Genomic DNA, 24,809 nt, shown 5'->3' on the forward strand with positions numbered 1-24,809 from the left:
CTGTCCAGACTTATTCTCTACTTCTTTTGAAAAATTATTATATTTCTTGTTAATTCTTATTCTAGCTGTGTTTATTTTTTTATTTTTTTAAAGAGAAGAAAAAGATACAAGATTGAAATATATTTACACAATCTTTACATAGAACCCTCTAAATCACTTAAAATGTGTTTGTGTATAAATTTTTGATTTGTTAGTTTCTTTTTATTTTTTTTGCCACTAAGTCAATAGATAACACTTGAGTTCTTTCTCATTAATTAACATGAATAATGTGTCGGCATGGAGTGTGTGACAGTGAAAAATCAAAACAAGTTACTTTGATTCTAAGACTATCAATTTAATTTTGTGAAATTAGAGATACTTTTTGAATATCTTTAAATCAATGTAAAGTCATCTAACTGCTTTTAAATTCAATTAAGTAACTTTTTGGTTCTTAATAGTCCTAAATCTTACTTTTTGACATTTTCTGACGTTAGCATCACAATATCAGCTTTAGCAATTCAAAATTTTCAGTGTGTTACCTCTGTTTGATCTTAAAGTCTTAGCTCATTTTACTAGTAAACCTTATCATCTTTGTTTCAACTAAGTTCTTTAAGATTTCAAAACAGAGTGGTTTAATAAGTTAATTATCACCTTGTTCTGTGGTAGAACTACTCCTACCCAATTAGGGTGCTGGAGATGATACTATTTCATGGTCTTAAGTTTCAAATTAAAGAGAAACTAAACCAAATTGAATTATCCACAGCTTTCCCTTGACCATCTGACATTATGATCCATTCAGTAACACTTTAAAGCCAGTACTTTCAAAAAAAAAGTGCATGGCATGGTTCTATTAGACTGCTATTTTAAAATCAGAAAGGAAGAACCAAGGAGCCAAAGAACAAAAAGCTAAAGATAACCAAAAGCTTGTCATCATTATTAACTCTATTACATTACTGTATTATTCCATTAAACCAAAAAGCCAAAACTTGTGCTATGCAGGAAGTGCAAATAGAATTGAATTGCCATTGCCCATACACTGTTTGCAGGTTCTGGGTTCAACTGAACCAAGCAGACCCACCTTGCACCCTGTTCCTGTAGCTTCTTAAATATGGTTCATTTTTTTTTCTGTGTATAGTTTTATTTCTGTAGTGACTTCTAGATATTGTTATTGACTGCCAGCCCCGTATTCACTCCCAGCCTCTCAGTTTATTATTTCTAGAATCCTCGTCTTTATATATTTAGGAAAGACTCCTGTGGCTGGCATCTCCTTTTGTTTTATTCTAGCAATAAGGCTGATGTTGGGACATCAGTCATCTTTCTTTAGAATCATATATAACCTATGATTTGGAATAAGTTTTTCATCAAAAATTTGGAAACATTTTCATCTATCTTCATTCACCATTTCTTCCCACTCTGCTAATTTACTTTCTTGTCTTTTCAGTGCTTTTCCAATTGGACATTGCCAGCCACATCCGTTTTCTAGGAAAAAGTTCTTCTTTCAACAATGTAGATGAGATTTCTTTTCTAACTGCAGTGATTGATCTAATCAGAAATTCATAAACCTTTAATGAATTACAATTCAATGCATTACTCAAGTACCACTGAAACTATTTCAATTATTTTTAAAATTAAATCTTTGGGTAGAGATGAGAAAAGGGGTGCTTTTCCAAAAGAGTACCATTACTTTGTTTCAATTTATAAAAAGCATTTTTGAGGGTGGTAGAAGGGAATAACTAAAACTTCAATGAGACAAAATAAAGCAAGCCAGCACCACTTCAACCTAGAATTATAAGAACTTCTGAAAAACATGTACACTGAGTTTAAACTACAGTATCACTTCACAAAATTCCTCTCTTTGATAATATAGTGTCTTTTCTTTTCCCAAGAAGAACACCCTTTAGTCAGATGTATTATACAAGTGGCTTTAGAGACTGGTGATTTTGCACCAGCAGTTACAGTAACTAGAGAAGAATTATTGCTTCCTTAACTTTGTGGCTCTCTGTCTGTCGACAGAAAAAAAAAAAAAAAAAAAAAAGCCTAAAAAATCAAAGCCAGATGGTTCTAGAGGAAATGCCTCTAATGCTTCAGCTGTTGTTAAGACACTCCAGGGGAGAACACTTTTATGGCTGGTCACCATGGCCCTGCTTTCCTGGCCCATCTGCTCCCTAGATCTTGTGTAAGACCAGTCATGGCCTCTGTTAACTTTAACTGAGCAGCAAGGTACCTTGTTCTGGCTTCATAGTGCCTACTTAAAAACAAAACAAAAACAGATAATACGATATTTTGAATATCTTCAAATAAGGCTTCAGCTAAAACAGAACAAAGAAATTTGAGATAAACTGATACACGATTTTTTAAATCAGCAGAACTCTCTTCTATTTCTTTACAAGTAGTGACCAGTTGACAACGAGAAACCTAGAAAACTTGTGAAAATTAATTTTCTTCTCCAAGAAGCTGCCATAAATCGTCCTTTATAATTTTATTTGAGTGATGGTCTGTATATCATCCATAAATTTCTTCATTGCAATGAGGTTAAAAGATAGCATTATTAAGATAATGGTTAATACTAAACTTGCATATTAACTAAAAATTTAAGGTTTAAAATGGATTTTATTTTATGAAGAAATGGATAGCCATTATTCCAATTGTATTCATTTGGATATGCTTGCGAATTAAATACATAATGTCAGGAACACACTATACAGGCATATTTTATTTTCCCTGTCTTGTGGGAAGGCAATCCACAACATTTTGAAGAGTTGTGTCACAGACCCATGGATATATAAGTGAAATAAGTGAAACTAGTATCTACACAGAGTAGCCCTTACTCTTGCTGGAAGCAATGTTAAAGATGCAGTACCCCCACCAAAATTTTATGAATCTCTTTATCACTAGTAAACTATGGCAGAGCTTTAAATTACTATGGCTCCTATGAGGACTTCTAATTTGGGATTCCTGGAGCCTAGGTTTCTGGAATTACTGATTCAATTATTTGGTGAGAAGTAATCTAGTTAGTGGCAATACATGCTGAATGGTTATGTAAAGTAAAGCTAATAAACTTTCTAGGATGAAAAGTATTAGAAAAAAGACGATTGTCAAAAGAGTCTGTTTTTAACAATGGTAATAGAAACTAGCATGTGCATATGTTGAAGGCAGTAACATACAGAATTATCTTTGTGGTTTCACAGGAAAAGGTGGTAACCCAACCTCAGCATGATAGCAATTATGTATAAAGAATAATGCAGTCTCAACTTCAGTGTGATAGTGTTTATATTTTTAGGTATAGTGTGATTTTTAACTTTGTTGGGTTGGTAATCAAAATTAAGGTAGGTGCATGAATAATTCATGTTGAAGGAAAACGTCTCATATATAACAATGACACTAATAGTCAGGTATTTAGGAATAACAAAATTTGTTCTCTACTGTCAGATATTTATTACCTCCAGTGAAAAGTGTTAAAGAGCCCACTTTTTAAAGCAAATGTAAGTCTGTCTCTGGAAATATTTTAGTGTGATTGGAACTCACTGATTCATTCACTCCTAGAGGCTTCTAATGGAGAGAACATTATTGAAGCAAAGCTTAAAATACAATCCTGACATAACCTTAATTATGTCAACATTAAGAAAAATTTTGGAAGATATTTCTGGTTATTTTAATATCCATTAGTGAATTTTAACCTAAGGTAACTTCATATTTATTTATAACATTTTAAATATTGAATAAAGTGAATTTAACTATTTAGAATAAGAACAGATAATTTAAGGTAATAATTTTGGTCAAAGTATCTAATTTAAGACAGAAGATATGTTGTCTTATCATCTTCGAGTGACCTTGTGAAAGATTATAGAGCACCACAGGAAAATCCAGGACTCTGTCCTTGCGGCCTGATTGTACCTGCTGGGCTGTCCTCCACATCCTGACTGCCTCACTGCAATCCAAATTTGAGTGGGCCGCTGTTCTTGCTATAAGCAATGAAAGCCTAACTGCAACCACAATAAAACATTAATCATATAATCTTATTCAGTGTCCTTGTACCACATTATGCTACTAATCCTGCTAAGCATAGTTTAGTGTCTGAAATCCTCTTGAATGAGGCCTTTGTTAATAATTTTCCATGGTAACTTACTTGATCTGGGAAATATATTCCTCTCGTTTGGGATATTTAGTTCTGTAAATCTATGATGTGTTGATTAATTCCTGGCTCTTTCACTACAATGAACTATGCATAACATCTAAACAAAATTAGTAAAAGCTCCAAAATATTCTCTTGCCTGTAAATCATATATCATCATTTCAAGAATACTGTCTATTTATAAAAATGAGGCTATACTATCAATACTATTAAATATAAAATTTTAATTTTCTAGTTCATTACTAAAAGGAGCCCTTAAGTGCAAAACAGGTTAAATTTCAGTGTGTATCTTTATCAAAAAAGAAAGAAATTTTTGAATCAGAAAACGAATTAATGTCAAAATTTATCATATGGAATTAATTTGCATGATATTGTATATTAATGCTTTTATAACTGTTTTTGGTAAGTGGAGTATAAAATAATAAATTAATTGTGTCAAAAGAAAAAACTTAACATATCAAATTATCTTGTATTTAACCTAAAATAATCCCTACTAATTATGTAAATTAACTTTAATATTTCATGTTTATTTGAATTATAATGTGAGAAAACAAATTATCTATAGACAGTATTTCAGTGTGTGTGTATGTGTTTGCAAGAGGGTATTTCTTCTCATAAATTGAGTTGTTTTACAAAATAACTTCAAATTAGTTATTTGAAAAAACTTCTATATTTTCCCATAATAATAATGCCCCAAGTACTAGAAAGATGCATAACAATCTATAATTGCAAGATCCAAGATTAACAAACCTTGACAGCCGAGACATAATTCACTTTGACTTTAAAATAAGTAGGAAGATGGTTATAAGAGTGGAGAAAACAGTCAGTGGAGGTGAGAGAAATATCTGGCAACTGAACACCTCTGAAATCAGAAATAAGGGAAAATGCTCTCCAGGTTTGGATTTCTAGAAGAAAGGTAACATATAGAGGCCACTTGTAATCTCATTGTTCACAGAATAAAACTGCCTAGCAGCTTATTATTTAAAGTTAATAGTCATGTTGTTTAGCAAATACTCACACTTTCCATGGCAGAATTGTGCTTTTCTGCTCCTTGCTTCTGGGTAGAGGCCAATGGGATGTTCACACACGGGAAACAAGGAAAGTCTTGAAATGTGTTTGGCAATTGAACTTACCCTCTTACCTTCCTGCTTTTCTTTATATGAAGAAAATAACTTAGCTGTAGGTTTAAGGAGAACACATGGGGGGAGACTGAGACAAAACCAAGCCTAACTAAGCTTAGAAGAGTTAAAAAAAAATTCCCAGTTTATCGGCAACTACAAAGGCAAAAAATATAAACTTATTACAAAATGCCACCAAATTTTGGTATGAGTGATTGTGCAGTATTATTGATATGCTAACTGATAATACTCTTTAACACAGAAAAATTAGCTTTGCCAAAGAAACATTTAGTACCAAAAGTGTTAGACTAAGCCTGTAAAGGAAAATTAAAAGTAGTATTTGCAAGAACAGTAATGATGACCTTAGTAGCAATTATAATTAAAACAGAAGTGTTTTACTAGCATTATCTCATTTTATATAAAATATACAATTCACACCGTAAATTGGAATGCTTAAAATTTCAGCTTTACTAATTAAAGAAAAAACATATTTCTACATAAATTAGGTCCTGCATTTTCCACTCATATCGGTTTAGCCATCTCTTATCCTAGAATGAAAATATTGGTTTCCTGAATGAAATAACAGTAAAAACAAATATAGATCTCCTTGTCACTGATGCTATTTATGACTTTCTTATCAAAGTTAATGCCTTTATTATTTTGGTTGGGCAGTCCTTAGCCCTTCAAACCGGCAAATACCTATCTTTAGAGAACATCTATCTTTGCCTCATCCTTTTGCAAGCCTGTAACATGAAGGGGAGATAGGGAGAGAGAGTCTTCAAAAATAAGAGATTAATTCTGCATCTTAAAAGACAGAAAAATTTACTGGTGAGCTTGAGGGAAGAGTTCTACTTCCATTCTAAGCAGAGAAAAGAGAATGTTCAGGACTATGGGATATTGCGGACCACAGAAAACAGACAAAAAGGTGGACCAAGCAAGAGGTATAGGTCTGTGGGGAATGGACTGGGAAGGTCACTGGTGATTAAAAATTTAGGTTGAAGTACAGAATAATTACCTTTAAATTAGACATTCGTTGTTCAAAAATGCTAGTTTTTAGGGAGGAAAGTAAAATTTGATTTTATCTGTTTTTAAAAACAAAACTCCTGTGTTAGTGTGAAAAAAAAATTGATAGTAGTAGAAAGAACTGAGAGACCATTTAGGAGTGGAGACAGATACATAATAAGAAAAAAAGAGATAGTATATTTCAGGTGATACATGCACTTTTGAACTCAAGTAGAGGCTGTGAGGATGAAAAAGAGGAATAAATTTGAGACATCTCAAAAGGCAATGGAAATTCCATTACTTAGTAGCTTCAAGATTTAGCCTGCTCACTTTTCTTTGGTCTCCACTCCAATTTAATTTCCAGACCCAGATTCCTGCCCTGTGTATGTGATCCTTCATCAAATGAATAAAAAAGAAAAATGTGGTCATCGAATCTGACAGGAACTAAAGTTAAGTTTTTATTTTATGAACGATGCCAATGTAGTCCTTGTTCCACGATACCTTATTTAACTGACAAATTATTTTTAAGAAGGTTCGTTGATGAGCAAACAGATGCCAATTAAAAGTGAATTTGACCCTTTCATTGGCATAAGCACAAAAGGAGATCTTACTTGAAAATACTGTTAGTTGATTCATTATTGAATATGTTTAAGAACACTGAGGTCAGGTGCAGCAGCTAACACCTGTAATCCCAGCACTCTGGGAGGCTGAGGCAGATGGATCATCTGTGGTCAGGAGTTCAAGACCAGCCTGGTCAACATGGTGAAACACCAACTCTACTAATAGTACAAAAATTAGTTGGGCATGTTGATGCATGCCTGTAATCCCAGTTACTCGGGAGGCTGAGGCAGGAGAATCACTTGAACCCAGGAGGCAGAGGTTGCAGTGAGCAGAGAATGCACCATTGCCAGCCTGGGTGACAAGAGCAAAACTCCGTCTCGAAAAAAAAAATTAATTAATTGCATATTTAGAAAATGTAAAACTGACAATGCAGCCCATTTCCTATTTTAGTTCAGTCTGTTTCTTAACCCATTTTTTAAATATTGAGAATAATAAAATATGTAAAGTTTATTATCATTCACCAATTAAAAGGCATGGAAGCTACGTCTCAGAAAGAAAAGTACTACGTCCTACCAAGCGTAGTTCTGAGTAATTTATTCTTGCATTGTTAATCATATGCAAACATGTATTAGAACTGTTGATACATTCATCTTCATAATGTCTTTTCAGCTTGTTAAAGTGAAGTTTAAGAAGCTCCTGGAGGAGTAATAGGCTGCATATAATGGACTAGGGAGTGAAAACTTCAGTTCTATGTGCTTAATTAGTTTCTAATTTCTTTGTAATCTCATCATGAGTCTGTAACAGAAAATAATATTGACCATACATATGATACAAGTGGGTGCTGGTATTTTGGATCATTCTCAAGGGGCTCACTAAATTATTTACTAAGCCTAATGTATTACTAACTCAAATTAAATTCCACCTCCCGTGTAATTGTAAATTCAATGAGTAATTAGTGCCCTATGAACATCATGGGCTTATTATTAGAGATAAGTGAATGAGGTGCCTAGCACAATGTCTGTAAGGAAATAATGTAACACATCACCTTGCTCTATTAAAAGAATAAGGGTTTACATCATATTTCGTACAAGGGACAATTTTTAAAATGCTTTGTACCCTAAGGTAAACATCAATGATAAAGGAAAAAACAAAACAGAGTCATTTTGTCTAGTTCTATTCCACAAATTAAGTCAAACCTTGAGAGTGTCTTGTAAGTCACTGACTCCCTAACAAAATGAGATTATCCTGACCTTCGAAATGTTGATGTATAGAAATAGTAGAATATCTTAGATAATAATTCAAAACAGTTATTAATTTTCTACCATAAACATGACAAATCTGATATATTAAATTTCTAGTCTATTTTCATTTATTTAATTTTAGGAGCAAATTCTGTTAAAACCTGTACTCCAATGAAAGTTTTTCTGCAAATAAATTAATTTTCTTCTCTAAATGATTTTGTCTCTGAAACTACTTTTGACACCTGATTTCCAGTGAGTGCTTAATGAAATGTTTTCTATTACTGTTATTATTATAGCAGTCATTTTCATAGTGTATAAATATAGAGAGATTCAAATATATACTCTCCATGATGAACTTTCAAGCTGTAAGTATCCTGGTGGCTTTAGCAGTTAGGAGACATTAAACAAACAATTTACTTCAATTTTTCTTGTTATATAAAGCAGTGATGCGTGTTTCCTCCAAGGTTCAACTTATCATAGTATTCTATGACTGCTCTATGACAGAATAATGTGATCACATGAAACCAAATCCAACTAAAACATTGGGGAAAAATTAATTTTGTATACATGGTTATCATTTCATATTTATTCAACAAGTGCTGTCTGGATAAAAAGTCTAAGATAGGTCAACCCGGCCTAATAGACTGATTATAGCAGAGACTAACCACTTTCAATAGATAACCCCTTCTTGTCTGGACACACTGTTCTAGATACACTAACCACCCTAAACACTTTGGTAATTCTAGATATTCAGTCAGGTAACCTAGACCAGGGTACCAGTCCATGGCCTGTTAGGAACCAGCCACTCCTCATAGCTCATATTACTGCCTCCTGTCAGATTCTCAAATACCATTGTGAACTGTAAATGCAAGGGATCTAGGTTATGCACTTCTTATGAGAATCTAATGCCCGATGACCTGTCACTGTGTCCTGTCACCCCAAGATGGGACCATCTAGCTGCAGGGAAACAAGTTCAGGGCTCCCCCACTGATTTTACATTATGGTGAGTTATATGATTATTTAATTATATATTACAATGGTATAATAATAGAAATACAGTGCACAATAAATATAATGTACTTGAATCATCCTGAAACCATCCCCACCCCACCCTAACTGGTGAGAAAATTGTCTTTCATGAAACCAGTCCCTGGTGCCAAAAAGTTTGGGAACTGCTGCCCAGAACAACTCTTCCAGATAAGACATAATCACTGAGCCATATGAGTGACCTGAGAAATGAAAACATAAACCAGTCTGGACAAAAAGACTATCCCCCACAACATCCCAGGAGAACTTGGCCTGCCTTAAATTCTTACAGGGATGAAGGGACATGACTAAGTAGAGAGGTCAAATAATATCTAAGTAGGCCATTCATTAGCTTTTATATATGTATAATGTGTACATTTTCTCTAGGTTTGGCTGGGCGTGGTTTCATGTAATCAATCCCAATGAGTACTCAACTTAAGCACCTGCTGACCTGGTAAAAACTACGTCTATTAACTTATCAATGTTGTTGCTGATTAATGAAGAATAAGTAATAATTGTTTATAAAATTTTCATGCATGTCTTAGTATTTGTTTACTTAATCTTTGAAAAATTCAGTTAGCTAATATTTATAATGTGTACTATTAATTGCATCCCCTTTTTGGAATCTCTTACAGAGAAAACTGCAAGTAGAAATGCCTTTACTACTAAGTCATTTTATCAAGACCAATTAGGACAGAAACTATTTTTACTTTCTTAAGCTTATATTTAGTAAAATAATATGCTATCCTAATAATTTTATTATTGAACTAATTAAGTGTTGTATCTGAAATGAATGAGATGTGCAATGAATTATTTCAATAAATAAAACCCATTAATATTTTAGTATGAATTATTACGAGCTGCTAGAATGATGTATGCTATACTGAGTTCTGCCAATTTTCTAAATATTACAGTTAGTCTTATTCATTCCTTAGTCTGTTCAACAGTTTGTTGAACATGTACTACACATTGGGAACTTAGAGATCAATAGGTTGATGCACAATATATGAAAATTATCTCATCTGACATAAAAAATGTAATCTATTTTTAAAAGCAAGCCACACTAAAGTATGAAATACAAGCATGTTATTTATTATTATTATTATTGAGATGGAGTCTTGCTCTGTTGCCCAGGATGGAGTGCAGTGGCACCATCTTGGCTCACTACAACCTCTACCTCCTGAGTTCAAGCGATTCTCCTGCCTCAGCCACCCAAGCAACTGGGACTACAGGTGTGTGCCACCACACCTGGCTAATTTTTGTATTTTTAGTGGTGGCACACACCTGTTATCCCAGCACTTTGGGAGGCTGAGACAGTGTGTTATAAAAGCATAGTTTTATTTGTCCTTTAAAGTCTCAACCCTCCTTAAACTGTCATGCATTCAAATTTCTTAATAATCTAACACACATAATTTTTATCTGAGCTTACATTGTTTTCTACATTAATGTGCAATTAAATATTTCCTTCCAAAATCTACTCAATATTTTATATTCTCCACATTATTTCCTTCATGCCAGAGGGAATAAAATAAGGAAAAGGGGCAGAAAATCACAGAGGAAGTGGGACATGAAGTGAGCCCTGAAAAGAGAATGGAATTCCAACCAGTTGCAGAAGGGTCTTGAATAACAGGCCAAGCAACTTAGCGCTGATTTGATGGTAACATTAGAACCTCCATAATTTCTTTTTCTGTCTTACTTTCTTTTATGAAAGTCCTTTCTTAGTTTCCAGATGTGGAAACTTTACTTACTTTGATTCAGATTATCAGGAAATTTAAAAAAGTTTCAATCTAGCAGTTAATAGATGAAAAATGAACAAGAAAACAGCAAGGACTGTTTTTTTGTTTTGTTTTTTTTTTTTCTTTTTTCCTACTTTCATATAGCTAAGTGAAACACTTCAATTTTAAGAAATTCTCCTCTTTCTTAGGCCAATATTAAGCTCTAAAGTTCAGAGGCAAGTAGAAAATCAAGCATTACCTCCCCTCTTGCTATAAACAAAAGAAAACAAACCTTGCAGCCAGGACAGCAGGAATCTGGCTTGGTAAAACTGCAATCAAAGCTGCTCTGTAGATCAGCCAGCAATGAATTTCAAGTGGTAATATGGGAGCATGCCACCACCATGATGCTTTCAATCCTAGTTAGCAAATACCCCCTTCTAAGATAAAATCTGTCTCCTATGAGTAACCATCAGGGCCATAAGGCTGACAAACCCAAACGAAAGCATCTTTTCTTATCCAAATCCCATTATAAATCAGACACATTTTGTAAACAAATATTGCTTGACATTACCTACATTTTAACCAAATACAAAATGTTTTATAGGTTCAAAAGTTATGTGTATTTTGAGATATGTATACTAATATAAAATGCATCATGATATGTTACTCATCTTTTCAAAGGTGAAATGAATATATAATTAGAGAACCATAAGTTACTCTTTCAGAGGTATACAAAGATACACAATGACACACAACTAAACCTGTGAAGAATATAAAGAAATGACAAAAATGTGAAAAAAAAATCAGACTGTAGCAACATAATATGGGTCATAGTTGTTTTCCTTTTCTTTTATCTTTGTAAAAACTGAATAATTTAATTGTCAAGTGGCTGAAAATGTGATACTAATTCCCTTAATTACATAGTGCTAAACATTTTCTTCCAAGGTTTTCATAGCATTTAGTTTAGCCAAAAGTAAGCTTAGCTGATACAAATGGTCTTAAGTGGAAATTTATTTAGCAAATACTACTTTGGAATTTTAGGGAAAGTTTATTTTAAAGCATAATCTTGTTACTTTGATAGCATTTAGAAATTAGTGGAAATTTTGAATAATGACAATTCCTGGGAAAGGAGCAAACAGCTCGGTATATATCACACCTAAAGTGCTGTTCACTTTCTTCTCCCTCTGAAAGAAATAAATTTCAATCATGACGAAGAATTGTTAAACTTACTCTTAAACAAGTACAAAAAATTAAGAAAAATTGTTAGATTTCCATATTTCAGAGAAATGTATTAGTTTTATAATATGTACAGGAGACTATATAATCTATATAGGAGACTCACAGAAAAAGTGGTCTTTAGGGTTTTTACCTTTCCTTTTATGTGATGGAGTTTAAAAAGATGAAAGGCAAGCTTTTGTGTTTACATCTGGAGTATAAAAGCGGCTCAGTATGAGAGAAGGACATTCCATGAAATACTATGTCAGAAACATTCTCAGTCAGAATTCCAGAAATAGCAAGATGTTAAATAGATAATTAAAATGTCTTCAAGGTTTAAACCATAGGGACTTACGGTTTTAATCATGTAGTGTATATTCATCAGAAGTTTTTGCTTTTATCTTGATCAGATTTTGATGCTGTCTTTCGGGGAAGAAAGATCATACTCCGTGCTTCTGAAATTCTTTAGGTTGATAGGATTTGATATTAGTATGCTTAACTCAAAATAGCTATCATTTTATTAGACGGCTGGCATAAGCCTTCAGCAATGCTGTCTTGCAGAAACATAAAGAGTTTCTCCATTTCTGATGAAATTGGAAAGCTGTGGGAACTTCTGTCATGGCAAAGGAATTGTGTTACCCATGGTTTAATTTTTTTTTCAGGGAAGGAGTCAAACAGAAGGATGTAACTAATCACAACTTTAATGTAAACAGAATTCATTCCAAATAATTTTCTAAAATTTAATGCAAATATAAGAGTATAGGTTTGGCAACAAAGGTGCTTATTCAATCAAAAAGCCAATTTTTAAATATGTTGTTGATTATATTCATCAATGATGTACAGCTTAGAAGATCACCCATTTCTATCTTTTGGCATAGGTGCATTTGTTTTTTTTTTTTTTTTTTTTTTTTTTTGCCTACTTCATTCTCTTTGTTGAAAAAGGCACCACAAAATATACTTCATAAAGGTAGGCATTAAAATTAATAAGCAAGAAACTTATCATACATTAACCTCTTACTAGTTTCACATGAAAATTTGTGTTTCCTAAAGTTAGCTTTAAGACTTAATTTGAAATATAGATGTGTGTAGCTTTGATATTGACAAGTCATAAGAACATTAAACATTTTTCCATACAAATTATCTTATCAGTCTTTTATCACCTTAAGCAAAAAAAGTGAGTTGAAATTACTGTATTTCTTAATATCTGAGATTTAAAAAGATATAATTCTCTAAGTCATAGTGAATGAACACATAGCAAATAATAATTAAATATTCCTTAATATTCTTGTTAATAAAAAGGAAACTAAAATCATTTTACAATAAGATGCTTCAGGTAATTGAAATATTTAAAATCTTTCTATAGTTCACATAGAATAAAGAAATTAACTTACCTCATTTTTTAATTGGATAAGAAAATGAGAGGAATTGATAAAAGAAATATATCAATGAAAATTTCTTCTTCACAGTGAGTTTTAGGTAGTAAAATTTCAGATTCTGTTTACATTTTAGTTTAATTGCTTGCATACACATGTAAGTGGAGAAAATACTAATTGTGCATATTAGACAAGGTGATTGGAAGCAAAGCAAAATATCCTTCACTTATAATTCGTAGAGTAATATCAGTTAAGTGAAGAAAATATAATTGACGCTTTTAAAACATAATTTATAACTGGAAACTGATTTTTTAAATTTAACAATAAGAGGTCAAATATACAACTTTCTAAAAGTAACATAGTATACATATGCATATATAGTATATAAGTTCATACTATTTAAATATATGTCACAAAATATAGCATAGGTAGAATTAAACTTTCGATGGGATTTTGTTTATCTCAAACTAAGCAATTGCTTTTTCTATTGACGTTATTTGACGTTTAGTTTCTAATCTATAAATAAGGGAGACGAGACAGAGTGAAATGTAGACTTCTTTCATAAACATTATTAAAACTGAGATTCCAGGATTTCACACCAAAATCATCTGGTTAGATAGGAGGATTTAAATGATGGTGTAATTTTTAAATATGTGAAACAGAAATCAAATTTACTATAGGCACAAAGGCATGGCTACCTCTTCCTTTATTCTGTATACATCTAGTCTTCAAATTCCATCTAACATCAGCAAATGGTCAGTTTATCTCTTTCCATTCAAAATTCCTACAATTGTTTTAAGCTCCTTTACAAAATCTTTCACAGTATGAAGTCTTGTCTGAATTTTTCTAAGAAAATATTTTGGATTTAATTTGGGAATCTTTTAGAAAAACAATAATATGTGAGCTTTTAACTGAAAAAAAAAGTTTGAATTAAATATTTTAATTTAAAATAAGTTAAAATAAATATATTACTGTGTTTCAATTCCATTGAATTATTGGTCTCAGATGTTCAAGAGTACAAAATGTATTTCAAGCCTGAGGCTATTTTTACACACACAGACACACACACACACACATACACACACACACACACACTTAAAAATTCAGCTGAATAAAATAACATTGGAAAGACTTTTCATATTATAGGCCAGATAGCTTATCTGAATTTTCCTGTATTTAAAATAATTAATTACTGAATTAAACTTAATATTTTGGCAAAATGTCTTTATATATAAATAAATCATAAAATATACTTTTCCTGAAGTTTTACTGAAATAAAATAATTTTGTCATAGCAATTACCTATAATTTCAAATATATTATATTTTAGTTAATGTTAATGAAAAGTAAAATTAGGTTATTACCTATCAACTCTTGTAACTCAAATCAGGAATTTTAAATAACTAAGCTTGAATATTTTAAGCACAAACTCATTCATATCAATCAGACATAATTTTTATTTTGCCTTTTTGAGAAATGATCTAAATACTCAATCATTTAGGAAAGAAGATTATAATTAAAACAGTATGCAATTTAATGTTAATCAGAAATTATATGATGTACACTAGCAGGTAAAAATATTCAAATGCTTTCCAAATAACAGAAGCAAAGCTGAGAACAGTCTTTTAATAAAGGCTATTTTGCCTGGTAGGAAAAGACTGTTAGTTGTAAAAAGAAACCTTTTAAACTAATATGATGAGGTGCATGTAAAAATTAATATTATGCTCTAATGTTCTCTCTAGTGAGTAGCCTAGGTTGATTTATTCATTTAGGTAATTATGTTCAGCAATATTAGTAATTCACTGTTAAATTGAATTTGGAGAACGAACAATAAATTGAAACTGTAGTCATATTTCTTTCTCACTGTGTAACAAACAGAGATGTATTGATGTAAGTTCAGAGTGTACTACGTAAGTTAAATTCCCTAGACTGCAATTTGATCAAAAAGCTTTAGACATTTACTTGAGCTATATTAGGTGGCTGCCATTGGATGGCAGTAAAATTCTACATCAATCACTTAAAGCAAAGTGAAGCTGGGAAAATAATGGGACTTTTCTTTTATTATTTAACAGCAGAATGCTGATTTAAAAGGCAAAGCTCAGGGGGTTGCGTATATTGTGGCAATACCAACTAATTTTTTAAACTGTTTTGTTTTCTTCTCTGCACTAGAGAAGACACAATTTTAGAAAAATAATTCATAGTATTTTGTCACATCAAGAGATATATTTTTTGCTTTGCTTTTATGTCATAAAAATTTTCATTTTTTTTTATTTTTAAAAAGAAGTCAAAGGGATATTAACAAATTATATGTGATTTAAACCTTTGCACAATATTAATGCCTAAGTACTTTTTTCTTTTTCTTCTCATTATGAAGCCCATGTGCATTTCATTCAGGGTTTCAAGATGGATTTATATAAAGAGCTATAAATATTAAAATGCCTAATTTTATTGAAAACATTTGAATAGAGAACAAAAATTTGAAATCACACAGGAAGCATTGCTAATGATGATACTGCAGAAGAGAGTGTTCCCTCTAAGGAGGCCTTAAATTCTGTGCTTGCACACCACTGAAAGTAGTCAGTATTTTGCCCCTGAGATATGAAAGGCAATGTTGAATATTTCTGATCTTATGTTAATTTATGGTTACTCAAGAACGATTCAAAGGGAGGGACAATCTGAAATAAAATCTTTGTCATCTTAAACCTGTTGTGTTTATCACACAAAACTAACAGGAATAAATAGCACAGAGAAGAAATAAAATGAGATATGTCCTAGATGCTATCTCGCTTAAGGAAATTATGTTCTTGTGTCTCTTCTCATTCATTTAGATTTTTATTTGGTTAGAAGTTAGTAACATCGATTACAATTTATTTGGCAATAAAATGAACCAATTGCTTTCAGAAAATATTCTGGATGGTCTGACACAATCTGAGGACAATTAATGGATTTCCTGGGATCAAACCACAGACTTTTCTATTTATCTTTTCCCTCACTTTATGTTTAAAGTCTATTAAAAGTTTATAGTCTTCCAAAGATCATATTAGGCATTAAAATTCAGTCATCTCATTCCTGCTGCAAAGATTGTTAGAAGAAAAGAAAATAAATGGGTTATCATGAATCCATTCTCATCATGAGGAGTGTAAAAAGCATGCACAGTGGAACAATATTCATTTATTTTTACGACAATGTTTGAGAAGAGAAAAAAAGGAAGTGAAATAAACCTAGGGATATGTAGTATTATTACTTCCAGGCACAGGGAGTTAGAAAGGCTGGAATGAAATACCTTAGTATACAGAAAAGGTTATATTTAACTTTCTGTGTGTGTGCTGTAGGAAGCCATTTTTTAAGGCCTTGGTTTGTTCATTTACTGAATATTTCTGATGCAAAAATTTGATTTAACATCTATTTAACTGGGTATTTGACAGTATTTTAAAAAGTTTATCTTATTAAATTTTTATGAGAATAAAGAATACATTTACATGTGTTTTCACATATGCCATTCCCAAGCAAAACCTATTGAAAAAATACATAAAAGTTAACCTCAAATATTTATAGATATAGAGTTTTAAAACAAAAATATAATCAATTAAATTTTTAAAATTTAGATATTTTGCATTTATATGTAGGGTCAAAACAAAAGCAGTTCTTCCAGTGAGTTATAAAATTGAATGATGCTCTAGTCTCAATCCTAGTTTGGTTAATTATATCTATGCATTCAAAAAATAAACTGTTTTTACATAATATTTAAGAAAGCATTTGCAAATATGTAACTGCACTTTTTTTATATTGAGATGCTAAATATCCAAATGTAACTGATTATTAAAAAATAGTGATATGGTAAAATTTAGTCTCAATAAGAAAAGCATGTTCCAAATACTTTCTTAAATTTAATGGTAAAAATTATTTAAAACAGTCATTTACTCATCCATAAATATCAAAGGAAATTTACCACAGACCTCTGAAGAAATTATGTGGTTTTATCCAGTTTACTTGTATAAATAGAACTTTTTATATTAAATGTTACAAATGAATGCACAAAATAGGATAGCTTAGCAGCTATGATATCTGTTTTAGCATTCACAGTATGCTTTATACTCTTCTGATGCATATTCATTTAGTGTTATTAAGCCTGTACTTAAGCATAGTATTAAATGCTCACAATTTGGAGCTGAAATTTCTGGGTTTGAATATTGATCCTGAAACTGAGTGTGTGACTTCTGGGAGTGTACGTAATCTCTCTGTTTTATCACACAGACACTTATAAGGCAATGTAGTTAATTAAGTGATTGAGCTGTGCTTTGGCTAAAATAGAGCATGTAGAAGGAAACACTGAGTCTGGCCTACAGGATGCACAGTGCGGGTGGTTGAGAAACAGAGAAGAAATTCCATGAAGGGCATACCTTTAACTGGGTCTTCGATAAGAATAGGAGTTAGCTATGGGAGGAGGAATATGAAAACTATAAGCAGAAGGATTGACTTGTGCAAAAGTACAAAACACAAGAAAAAGTTTGTCATTGTCTCATGGCATAGACATGAGATGCACATGAAAACTAAAACATGATCCTTGCCCTCAAAGAGATTTAAATTTATCAGAAAGAATCAAATGTTAGTAACTTCCTTATACACCATCATACGCTGTAGTAGAATCTGACTTTGTCATTTAATTCGACATGCAGATTATCCAATGAGGAAAATAGGTCTGGATTTTTATAATAGATTACGTCTATATTTTAAATCTGGAAGCACAGAAAATAAAACAACAAATAATTCACCCAATTCTTACAGCTAGAAAAATGACCTTGTCTGGATTAAATATCATCTTTGAATGCAAATAATATATCAATAATGCTACACTTGAGTCACCATATTTTCAATAGAAATGTAGAATTTTAAAAATAACAAAGAGATATAAAATTTACATGAGAGATTTTGCCAAGAGGCTATAAAATTGGTGGAGATTAGACCAAAATGGTACATTGCATAGAAATCTTCTAATCTGTAAACATTATAAATCCAAAGATGTAAACCGAAAATGATGAGCAATTTTTATAAGATGGCACATAGTTGGAATTGGGTTAATAAGAAAACCAGAACTGAACAAACTAAAAAAAGAATATATGCAAGAAAAAACTTATAAAAAGGCAAAATGATTTTTAAATTTTAAATTTTAGTTAAAGAAATTAGCTATTTAAATTAGAAACTCATTAGAAAATAAGAACAGGTAATTTAAAATCACCCACCATTTGAGGATATATAATGCTATGAAATAAAGGGACCTAACAAATATGCATAAGAAATAGCTACCACAGAACAGAGTTAAAAGGGAAAATAGAAAACTAAAATAAATATAGTGACTGTAGATAGAAGCAGTATGATAAACTATCTATTAATAATAATAAGAATAAACTGTAATAAAAAGAAACTGATTATTAAAATATAAAATTCAATTATGTAAAAAGTAATTGAATTATTAATATTAAAACAGAAGATACAATTAGTGAGCTGAAAGACTGTGCTAAAGAATTAAGAGCCATTATTCCACAGAATGTCTCTGTGATATTCAAATTTCATAGAACTTAACATTTTGGTTTGTGTTTATATATACAGTAAAAATGTATTTTACTTACCCAAAACATTTTTTACAAAGTAATCTGGGGAAAGATTTAGAGTTACAATTCAGTAGTTCCTGAGACTCATGTAGAGATTTTTATAGCACACAAAGTGTCAACACAGAGAATGAGTACATTAGTTATTTGGTGTGATTAGAAAAGTTACCAAAATGACTTATACATGATAGTCATTATCTGTGTAAGTCAAAAATCTGATAATGACTTGCATTATCAGGTTCACATTTTTATGTACAACAATTTTTAAGGCAATAGAATCTTGATATTAAAATAGAAGACACAGCTCAACATGCAGCACAAAAGCACAAAGAGAGATGAAGACATGGGTGGTACATTGAGAAGACCTACTATCCATTGAAAGTGCATTCCCAAAGGCAAGAACATACAAATGAGAGGAGGAAATGCTTCAGAGTTGAAGGCATCTTCACATTGAAAGCTTCTATTAAGATATGATACAAAATCAAACAAGTAGACTTAATGTGGTGAAATCTTAAAACAAAGAAGATAATGATTCAATTATAATAAAATGCTGTAGAGAAAAACAAGCAAGCAATAAAACACTCATACACACACACACAAACACACACACGCACACATACACAAGCACACCCCTCAGATTTTCTACAAAGCAGCAAGAATCAAAGTGGCAACAGATTTTTCCCTTAGCAAAACAGAATTGAGAAAACGAAACAATACCTTCAAAGTTCTGAAAGAAAATGATTTTGAACTTTTCTTTCCATATTTATCTATCTATATTTATATATTTTCTCCCTCTCTTTATATCTACACATACACACACTTTGTATCTATACACATATATGTTTATATACATGTGTTTTATATATGTAGAAAAATATATAGATATGGATAATATATACTTGTTTTTATAACACACATATATAACACCCATATATATTTATAACACCTATATATTATCTATATCTTTATATTTTTCTCCCTCTCTTTATATCTACACACACACACACACACTTTGTATCTCTTTGAATCGACACACATTTTGTATCTATATATATAACGCATATATATGCGTATAGATAACACGTTATATGTAAAACACATACATAAACATACATATGTACACATACATACACACACTTGTGTGTGTGTATGTCAATTAAAAGTAGGTTTTGAAATGCAACCTGTGACAGGCTGTATTTTCATAAAATGTCCAGAGCAATATTTCTGGTACCACATTTTGTTGCAGAACATGAGCACTTCCTATCAAGAGGTGGATGTCTATTCCCCATGTCTTTAAGCATAGAAAGAACTTTTTGACTGCCATGATAAACAGAGTGAAAAGAGGCAACACTTGTTGATATTTATTACACAAAACTTTAAAAATGCTATATGATAAAAGAAACCATTAACCAAAATACAACAAATTTGGAGAAAATACTTCAAATATACATGCGACAAAAAATTACCATGAATAACATTTCTACGATATCTTAAAAATTAGTAGAAAAATTACAACCATATATTCAAAAATGGAAAAAATTCAAGAATGATCAAGTCACAGAATAAATACATATAGGCAATGAAATATAAAAAATATGCATAGCTGACTAAATGTCAGGAAAACGAAAACTGAAATGGCAATGAGATGTCACTTTGGCTTATAATATTGGCAAAACTATGTTTCAGATTTGCAAAGCTAGTGTTAGTAAAGGTTTAGTATATAAAAGACTGTTACACATGATTGACTTTATGAACAGCAACTTATAGTGTCCAATTAAACTTTAAAAGGTATACATTTTTTTAACATGACTTCTACGTGTAAAAATTTATTGTAGAGAAATATTTCTGTGTGTGTTTGCATCCATATAAGGAAGTTTATTATAGCAATATTGATGACCCCCAGAGTTAAAAATAACCTAAATGCCCATTCTTAAGTTCTGGCATATACATAATACAAAGTATAACACAACATAACACAAAAGTTAAACAAGACAAAGTAAATGTATTTATATTGATAGATGTGTAGAAATTAACAGATATGTAGTAGAAAATATTTTTTAAAACTTCTTATATAACTTCACTTATAAATCAATACATATGAGTTTATACATATACATATATATGTATGACATGTGAAAATACATACACTGTATTGTTACTGGAATTAATCTGGGGTGGTTAGTTGTGTGTTCAGCATATGAATAATTTTATTTTAAAAAATTTATGTGGTTCAGTGTTTTTTCAAAAGTGTGAATAACATATGTGAATATATATTGACATATTGTATAGTTTTTAATGAAAACACTTAAGGTAAAACAAAATTCTACAAGTTGGGCAAGGCTCAGTGGGAATAGATTATCTTTGCTCCATGTAATGTCACCTGGGACTGGAAGACCTTTAATGGGACTGGAAGACCTTTAATGGGACTGGAAGATCTACTTCCAAAAGAGTCTCACTTACATAGTTGTCAAACTGATGCTCATTCTCAGCTGAGAGCTCAGCTGGAGCTGCTGTCCCAGGATCTCCTCTATGTCACCTCTCAACTGGCAAGGTTGGGCATATCAGGTATGACAGTCTCAAGGTAGCTTAAATCAAACTACTGGTAGTTCAACTCAGGGTAGTTGAGTTTGAGTCCCACTAAGTTAGAGAGATTAGATTAAAAACCTTAAGCTTTCTGTTGAAATTGCAGAAAGGATATACTTTAGAAAGAAAATCAATAATGCCAGTAGTAAGGAACTCACAATGAGAATAAGGATAAAACCCAAATAGTCTCATCCCATGGAGTGTAAGACTAGGGTTCTACAAGGTCAATTGCTAGCCAACACTTTCTTCTAGAACGAATGTCAACATTTTTCAGAGAAAGATAAACGAATCCAGTCTCTAAACATGCTACTGAAGTTCACGTACAATTCTACTACATGTATAAAAAAAGGAGAATATTCTCACAGGAAAGATAAATAAGCAATCAGACTCCAGAAGGACCCAGATATTGGAATTAGCAGATAAGAACCTTAAAACAATTCTTAAAAATGTGTTCAAGGACTTAAAAGAAAACATAAAAAGAGTATATTAGCAGAGATGACTCAATATCTGAAAAATTTAAAAAGTATATGGTTTTTACCAAGACTTGGAGAAGGAAACAAGGTCAGTGATCAAGAATGTGGTTGTCAGAATAGCTTCTAGATGCTAAAAAATAAAAGGGAATGGATTCTCTGCTAGAGTGAGAAGAAATTCAGCCTTGCCCACCTTGATTTTAGTGGAGTAAACCCGTTTCAGATTTCTGACCTCCAGAACTATGAGAAAATAAAGTTTTATCTAAGACTTAAATAATAAGAATGTGTCAGCTATAAGACTAAAAGAAAAAGACTCCCAGGTAAGCAAAGGGGGAAGGCTCTGAACCAAGAGGGAAATTGAAAACCTGAGCAACTTAAATAAAATCATATGTACTTTGTACTAAGGGGTGGGTTTGAGATATGAGGCCAGACCTTAGGCAGAAACCAGATCATGAGGGCTTTGTGGATCATGGTAAAGCAGGTAATTTTTTTTCTAAAGCATATCCTCCACAAAAGTCTTTTAGGAAGAGTGACTTAATATTATGCAAATTTTAAAAAGAGGGCAGTGTTACAGAGAATGAATCTGATAAGGCAAGAGTGAAAAAGGGTGAAATTTTAGGGAAGATATTGCAATAGATGAAGCAAAATATAATTGTGGCTTGGATTTACAGTAGATATTGAGAGCATAGTCTAATTAGAGATATTCTGGAACTCACTTTAGCAAGACTTAATTATGGTTTGGATGTAAAGTTTTAGGGAAGAAAAAAATAGAGGATAAATCTTTGGTGTTTTGGCTTGAATGGTTGATAGTAGTTTAGAGATATTTAACAGGGAATGCCACTATTAATAAATGACTCAGCTGGAAGCTGATGCTAGAGCTGCCTGAATCCAAAGCGCTTGTTCTTTACTACTGTGCTAAGCCGAAAAATTGTCCCTTCTTGGTTCCAGGTTTTCTTGACTACAAAAATAAAATAAAATAAAATAAAATAAAAAATAAAAAAGTGGTTAAGCAAATATGACTTCTCTCACATTTGTGATTCTCTGAGATACCTAAGACTTTTACTCAATTTCTTGGTCTACACATTAAGAAACATGAACTGAATCAATGTATATTCAATTCAAATTACCCAGTCATGTTAGTCTGAAAAATTCAACATTCACACACACATTTACATACACACAGTCAAGAAATAATGGGATAAATGGGAAAGTACATTAACTTGGAGCCACAAGTATACTTGTTCTGAGTCTTGGCACTAGCACTTTCTGATATGTGTCGTTGTATATGTCATTTAACCTTTCTGAAAATCAGTTTTTTAGTAAGTAAAAAGCAAATATTAACATTCAGAACATTGTTATAAGCATACTATGCAAGTTACATTTGACTGAAATGAAAAAGTAGAAATACTTGTTGCTTTTCAGTGATCTAACTTACAAAAAAATTCATTGTAACATTTGAAGATAAGTAGATGCGTGTAAAATAAAATTAATAATTTTCTTCTTCCAGTCTCGAATATAAACACTATTAGCAGTTTGACAAGAATTTTCATGTAACTAATTTTGCATATAAAACATTTACAAAGATTACTTCCACATTTATGGAAGTGCAATTGCTGTACACATGTGCATATACACACACTATATATATACATTTTATAATTTTTGCTAAAATATATATTTTATATTTTCTTTCAAAGTAACACCTATGTTAATCTGATTTGTGCAATAACCACATACTAATTAATCAATGTGACATTTATATCAAGGTATCAGTTTAATGCAATTTAATCATTCCAATTTTGAAAAAAATTCAGATTATTCCAAGTCTTTAATATTAATAACAATGCTATAATAAATATCTTGAAATATTTATCTTTTAATCCTGGTAATTTTATTTGTATTTAATAAACGGTATGAAATAGGATAACTAGGCTAAGTGCTATAAGTACTATTTATTTAAATTATTTAAATACTAAATTTACATCTATAAATTTATAAACTAAATTATAACTACTTAAATATAAAATTACTTTCCAAAAATCTTGTAATAATCACATTTATTCTCATACTTAAAATTTAACCAACAATGGATGTCATTAATTTTTAGTTTTGCCAAACCAATGAATGAATGATTGGTTATCTTAACTTTATTTTTTGAGAACTGATAATAATCTGTTCCTATGTTTTTGTCTGGACTTATTTATTTATTTTTTTTTTGAGACGGGGTTTCGCTCTTGTTACCCAGGCTGGAGTGCAATGGCGCGATCTTGGCTCACCGCAACCTCCGCCTCCTGGGTTCAAGCAATTCTCCTGCCTCAGCCTCCCTAGTAGCTGGAACTACAGGCATGCGCCACCATGCCCAGCTAATTTTTGTATTTTTAGTAGAGACGGGGTTTCATCATGTTGACCAGGATGGTCTCGATCTCTTGAGCTCGTGATCCACCCGCCTTGGCCTCCCAAAGTGCTGGGATTACAGGCTTGAGCCACCGCACCTGGCCTGTCTGGACTTATTTCAGTGAAATACATGCTTTTTTTCTTGGACTTTTTAAATAAAAGATGGACTACCTACATTTCTTACTATCTTAGGAGGACTATGTATGTTAGGGGGATCAATTCTTTCCTTAATACTTGTTTGCAATCATTTTTTTCTTGACCTGTAAATTTTGTTTTGATTTCATTATAACTTTTTGCCAATATATGTTTTTTTATATTTATGTAATTAAATGTATGTATTTTTCACTTTATGGTTTCTAGGCTCTTAGGGCAAACCAAGATATGAAGTCTCTTCA

At 31.6% G+C, this 24,809-nt stretch overlaps 1 long non-coding RNA gene across 1 annotated transcript in view; it reads right to left on the minus strand.

Annotated features, from left to right (window-relative positions):
- LOC141585583 (uncharacterized) overlaps positions 1 to 13,201 on the minus strand; it is a 59,777-nt gene extending 46,576 nt beyond the window's left edge. The window contains exon 1 of the long non-coding RNA XR_012519117.1: positions 12,345 to 13,201. This is a non-coding gene — a long non-coding RNA (uncharacterized LOC141585583). The remainder of the gene's footprint in view (positions 1 to 12,344) is intronic.
- Between the last annotated feature and the right edge of the window lie 11,608 nt (positions 13,202 to 24,809).

Source organism: Saimiri boliviensis, chromosome 9 (assembly GCF_048565385.1).
Source record: "Saimiri boliviensis isolate mSaiBol1 chromosome 9, mSaiBol1.pri, whole genome shotgun sequence".
NCBI lineage: Eukaryota > Metazoa > Chordata > Mammalia > Primates > Cebidae > Saimiri > Saimiri boliviensis.